At 51.3% G+C, this 5,615-nt stretch overlaps 1 long non-coding RNA gene across 1 annotated transcript; it reads right to left on the reverse strand.

Annotated features, from left to right (window-relative positions):
- Positions 1 to 427: 427 nt before the first annotated feature.
- Positions 428 to 2,748, reverse strand: LOC116640961. The gene is made up of 3 exons (XR_004301119.1): positions 2,513 to 2,748; positions 1,729 to 1,964; positions 428 to 504 (listed from the first exon to the last, which is right to left on the reverse strand). It is a non-coding gene; the product is annotated as an uncharacterized LOC116640961 (long non-coding RNA).
- Between the last annotated feature and the right edge of the window lie 2,867 nt (positions 2,749 to 5,615).

Here is a 5,615-nt window from a genome sequence, read left to right on the forward strand (position 1 = left end):
CCTCTTCATCTGGCTCACAAAGAGGAAAGCAAGTGTATGAAGAAGGCATATCCTCTCATTAAACACCTTCATCCAGAAGTGACACACATGGCCTCCACTCACAATGGAATGGCAAGAACTCACCACATGCTCCGCCTTAGGTGCAGGGGAGCCTGGGAAATGTAGTCCATTGTTGAGCATCTCCCAGGAGCAGCCCACACGAAGGAAAGAGAGCACACATGCTGATCCACAAAGAGGCACTTCTGCCAGAAACACCCAAGGAAGACGGATTTACCTGGTCGGCCAGCGCCACCATAGAGGCGTGCCTGAAGTTGGCCTGTGTGAGGGCACAGAAGACCACTACCCACACGGTGTGGGAAATTGCCAGGCCATGTGCTTTCTTCGGGTTTAACAAAGAGCTGTCTTCTGCAGGGCAGCAGACGGGGGCGTCTAAACTGACTCTCCTTGAGTGACCTTGAGCCAGCCACCAAAATTTTGCCTTTTTCTGAGCCTCGTTTTCCACATCTGAGAAAGAGAAAAAAAATGATAATAGTTGAATGTCAAGGGGTCTTTTCACCCATAAAAGTCCCCGCTTCCATGATTTGGAGTGTCCCCCTGGCTTCCAGCTGGCTGAGGACATGAGGTTGGCTTTGCAGCTCCTACCTGTGTAAGGGCCACATAGCTCAGGAAAAGGAGGTGCCCAGGCGCCCCATGCTTGTCCCTCCCGTGGCTTCACCACTGCTTCCATCAGATGACTCTCCTTCCACCCTGAAGCCCACTCCACGAATTATGTGGATCTAATCAGAATAGCTAGGAATTTACAAAACCTTGTGCCTTTCTATTGAATAGACTTCTATTGAATAGAGTGGTCTGTTTCCAGACGATTCCTGGGAGAAGGAAGGGAGGAGGAGAGGGAAAGAGATGAACAAGCAGAGGCACTAAGAGAGACGGGCAGACAGGCAGACAGACAGACATCCAGACAAGTTCAGGGTAAGAAAAGGAAGAGCAAGTCGGGTGGAAGGTCCACAGTGGCGAAGGGCAGGGAAGGGGAAGGAAGAGAAGGTGGATGGGCAAGCCCAGGGGGTAGGGGTGCCAGGAGGAGAGACAGACGGGCAGACTGGCCATCCAGGGCACAGGCAGGAGCTCCCCATGCCCAGCGGTGAGATAGAGATGCAGAGGATAGGAACGAGACACCAGCATAGGGAGAGACAGATGGCATCAAGTTCCGGGAAGACAAGATTCCAATCACGCCCATTGAAATGGATGTTGGCGAGTTGAGGAGGCAGCAAACCGTGGGGTTGGGAGGAGGTCGGGGGAGGGGGGGCACCATGGAACAGGTTGGGTGAGCCGCTGCCAGGGACAGAACCCGAGCGGCTGCTGATGAGATCAGATCAGAGCAGCATGGCCCCAGCAGGACGAGCCCTCCGCCCAACCTCCCACCACAATTGGACTCACCTGACAGTGGAATGAATAATGAGTTCATTAAAACCTCCAGTACCGGTTCCCGAAAGGAAGATGAATGGTAGGAGAGAAAGGCAAGGCAACCAGTATGTGTGTGCGTGCGTGCATGCGTGTGTGTGTGTGTGTGTGTGTGTGTGTGTGTGTGTGTGTGGTGTCCAAGGCACCCCTGGCACCCTAAGCCAGGTCATTCCGCTGCTTAGAGGCCTCCCGTGGCTCCCCATCACCCTCAGGATCAAGTTTGAACCCTTGATCTGGCATTCAAGGCCTTCACGGGCTATCCTTACTGACCTCTTCAGCGTCCCCTCTCCTGCGGGGCCGCCGGCCCTTCCCACCATAGCTTGAAGGCCGTGTCATTCTCCAGGAGATGCATTCTGCCTGGACTGGCCTCCCCGCCTTACAGGTGTCCATGCGGTGAACTCCTAGCCACTCTTCTGAACCTCGCTCCGGAGTCATTTCCTTGGCAGGGCTTCCCGTGGGCTCCAGAGCCGGCCATGTCTCCTCTGTGACACTTGCATGCCAAGTTCCTGTTAATAGAATTTATCGTTGTGAATAGCCATTTCCACGGCTGACTGCCCCCCCACCCCGGACGCCAGTTCCTCTGTTTCTCTGTCTCATTAATCTAGCATCCAGGAGGCGTGCACAGCACACAGAGGGGAAGAGCAGGCTTTTAGAACCAGGGGATTTAAATCCTGAGGTACCCCACATCCTGGGGGTTGCGACCCTGGGCAAGCCACCTCTCTGGGCCTCAGTTTTGTGGGACCATGGAAACACCTACTTCCAGGGCTGCTCAGAGGAGAAAAGCAGACAATGTTTGCATGGTGGAATTTTAAAATGCCATCTGAAAAGTTGGCACTGGATTTCAGGGAGCCCAGAGAACTCTGGCCTTTCTGATCCATGAATGTGGGTCCTGTGGCCCCAGCCCCACTCCTGGTCCTGCCCCTCGATGGCCACACAAACTTGGCCAAGGGACTTCCCTTCCCCCAGCTGGAGTTTTCCAATAGGGAAAACAGTCAAACCTACATGGAGGGTCACTGTAAGGATTAAGGGAGACCGGGCAGGTTTTGAAACTCACGTGGCTGCCAGCACCTGCCAGGGACGGAGGCAGAGTTGTCGGCAAAGATGAAGGCGAGTTTTCGAAAACACCCTGATGAGCTATTTGAGGATGATGAGACCAGAAGGCAGATCTGCAGGCAGGGCCAAGGGAGCACAGAACTGCTCTACATAGTAAAGGAGAGGCTGCTTGTCATCTGTTTCTTCCTTCCTTCATTCGTTTGTTCCTTCATTCCTTCCTATTTCTTCATTTTGGAGTTTGACCTGGCACATCATGTGATGGTTCTTAAAAAAAAAAAAAAGATAGGCATTTGATTGGTTGGCTGGCTGGTTAGTTGGTTGATGGGTTGGCTGGCTGGTGACTCGTTAGTGTGTGGGTTGGGTGGCGGATTGGCTGGTTGTTTGACGGGAAAGTGGGGAAAGAGGAGGAAAGAAAGGAGCCAGGGAGCTGGTGAGGAGAGCAGACACTGCACAGGGTCCATTAACCAGGGGGAAAAGGAGCATCCAGAGCTTTCGGGAACAGGACAGACCACGGTCTCGTGCTGTTTGCATGACCACAGCATACACCACCTCTGTGGCCACGAACCTTCTGGAGTCCACCCCATGCCCAAAAGTGAGTTTTTGTGGAAATCAAGTGATGCCTCTGAGTTCTCTATCTTGGAACAGGGATCTGTACAGACAGAAAGACCATCCAAAAGGGAACTGATTTAGTGTAAACAGGAACTCAGAAGTAGAGATGCCCTTGAGAGCGTGAAGCCCCATACCACACACACACACACACGCACATGCACGCACGCACAAACATGCACACACACACACACACATACACAGAAACCATGCTGGGGCTTTGGACTTACCATAAATCACGAAACGAGGATCCAGGTTGATCTGATCTTATCCAGTTCTTAAGGAGCAGCATAAGCCCAGCCAGTCCTCAAGTTGAATGAGAAAAGCGTTCAACGCAGTGCTTGGCACATGAACTGTGCCCGATAAGTGGAAGTGGTCATTGTAAGCCTCTAGTTTGAACAACAGGATGAAGTTGGGATTAATTTCATGGGTGTGATCCAGTCACACCTTAGATGTTCGAGCCACCCCTTCCCTGGCCCCTTCAGCACCTGGTCAGCACCCCTTGCATACCTTCAGGTACTGGGATCTCACTACCTTTCCAGGAGCCTCAATTATTGTTGGGCCACTCTGACTGCTGGGAAGTCTTCTTTATCTGGATATAGAGCCCAGATTCCTGTGACTCTCACCCACTGATCTTCCAGAGATGCTGTCACTTCTCAGTTTGGGAGCTTTTTGTTGTTTGGGGTTTTGCTTTTTTATGTCACAAGAAACAGTGAAACAGTTTTTTCCAGCTGTGTAACCTTCCCCTGTCATTTTTGCAGGCTTTTAGCAGGCCCTGTTGGTATCATTCACACTTGCCTCTCATTCTAAATACATTAAAGAGGGGGGGAATAAAGAAAGTAAAGTATTTGGAGTCACCTGTGGTTTTCTTTTCCTAACTCATAGGGTGGATGGCATGCCTTTACCCTGAAGCCCATCTTCTTCTTTTTCTAAGCCTCCCCGGTCAAGGGCAGTGACGCAACAGCAACAGGTCACGATAGTGGTAGGAGGCCGGGATTCTGACCACAGCGCTGCCCCTCCCTAGCTGGGTGACCCCAAGCAAGACACCCACCCTCTCTGAGCCCAGGAAAAACAATACCTGCCTCAAAGTATTGTTGGCAGATGAAAACACAGAATGCTTAAGCTGGTATCTGGCACCAGTATGTGCTCAATAAATGTCAGGAATTTTTTAAAAATCTGTCACCAGCTTACTTGCCTAGGTGACTATAATGGGAAAAAAGAGATATTTAGTCTCTGTAACTAAGAAGCCTGGAATCTCATTGAGACGGCTGGATGGAAACACTTATCCGTTTGTTGGTTTAATCAGTATGCATGAAGAACCTGCAGTGTCCAACATGGACACAAGCTAAGGGCGTCGTCGAAAAATGTGGGGTAGCAACGCACGCTGGAGAGAGCAGCTTTGACGCAAACCTACCTGCATCCAAACCCTGCCCTTTGCCCGAGCACTCTGTTCTCCGAGCCCGTGTGTGGAAGGAGCAGGGTAGGACTCCCCGCTTGGTATGGTTATTGTGACCATTAGTTGAGGGGACTTTATAGAGAACTGAGAAGAGTAGATGCTCACGAAAAGTAGACCCCTCTCTTCCTCCCTCAATCCACAGAACAGGTAGATGTGGTGCAAAGTACATATAAAATCACACAATCGTAATGTTTGCCATTAATAAGGCAGCTTAACGCAGAGCCTACAGAGCCAGAATGCCTGGGTGCTGAGCCTGCCCCTCTGCTCGCCCGTGCAGAAGCTTGGGCAAGTTTCTTAACTCGGGTGACCGGGTCTCGGTTTCCATGTCTGTGAAATGGGCATAGTAGTAGTGGCTCCTTCCTCCTGGAATGGTTGCAAGAATTAAATGAGGTCCCGTGTGTGGAAATGCTCGGCACAATGCCTGGCTCAGAGCGAGTGTGCAGTAAATGTTCGCTGCTTGTCTTATTCACAACCAAAGTAACTGCTGTCTCTGTGTTCGTTGGTTATAATGGAGAGATTGATCCCAAATCCCAGTTGTCTTTTACTCACTGCGTGGCCCTGACCCTTCTGCTCTGAGCCTCAGTCTCCTCATCAGTAGAATGGGAAGGAAATTCCTACCTTGCTGCAGTTCCTTGAGGGTTAGAAGCAACATATACTGTCGTGCTCGGCATGCAGAAGGCACTTTACAAAAATCTGCAAACCTATTTACATGATTTAAAACAAGCTGTCTTCATGCTCTGAGCCTCACCATCCTCCTCGGTGAGTGGGTTTGTTACACGTCCTTCCAGGGCAATGCACATCTGGGAGGCCCTGGGACGAGGCCCCAAGGCAGGGCTGCCACCCCACGCTCCCCTCCTGTCAGCGGGATGCACACAGCGGAGCCACCGGTCCCATTAGCTTTCACACTTCCAGAGGCCAAGTTCAGGACACGCTGCCCCTGCGCCAGCAGAATTATGAACCTTGTATATGAACGTCATTGGATGTGAAGGACATGGCGGCCCAGAGGTCTGTGCATTTGTTTTGTTGTTGTTGTTGTGTGTTT

This window comes from Phoca vitulina, unplaced genomic scaffold (genome assembly GCF_004348235.1).
Source record: "Phoca vitulina isolate PV1807 unplaced genomic scaffold, GSC_HSeal_1.0 scaffold21, whole genome shotgun sequence".
NCBI lineage: Eukaryota > Metazoa > Chordata > Mammalia > Carnivora > Phocidae > Phoca > Phoca vitulina.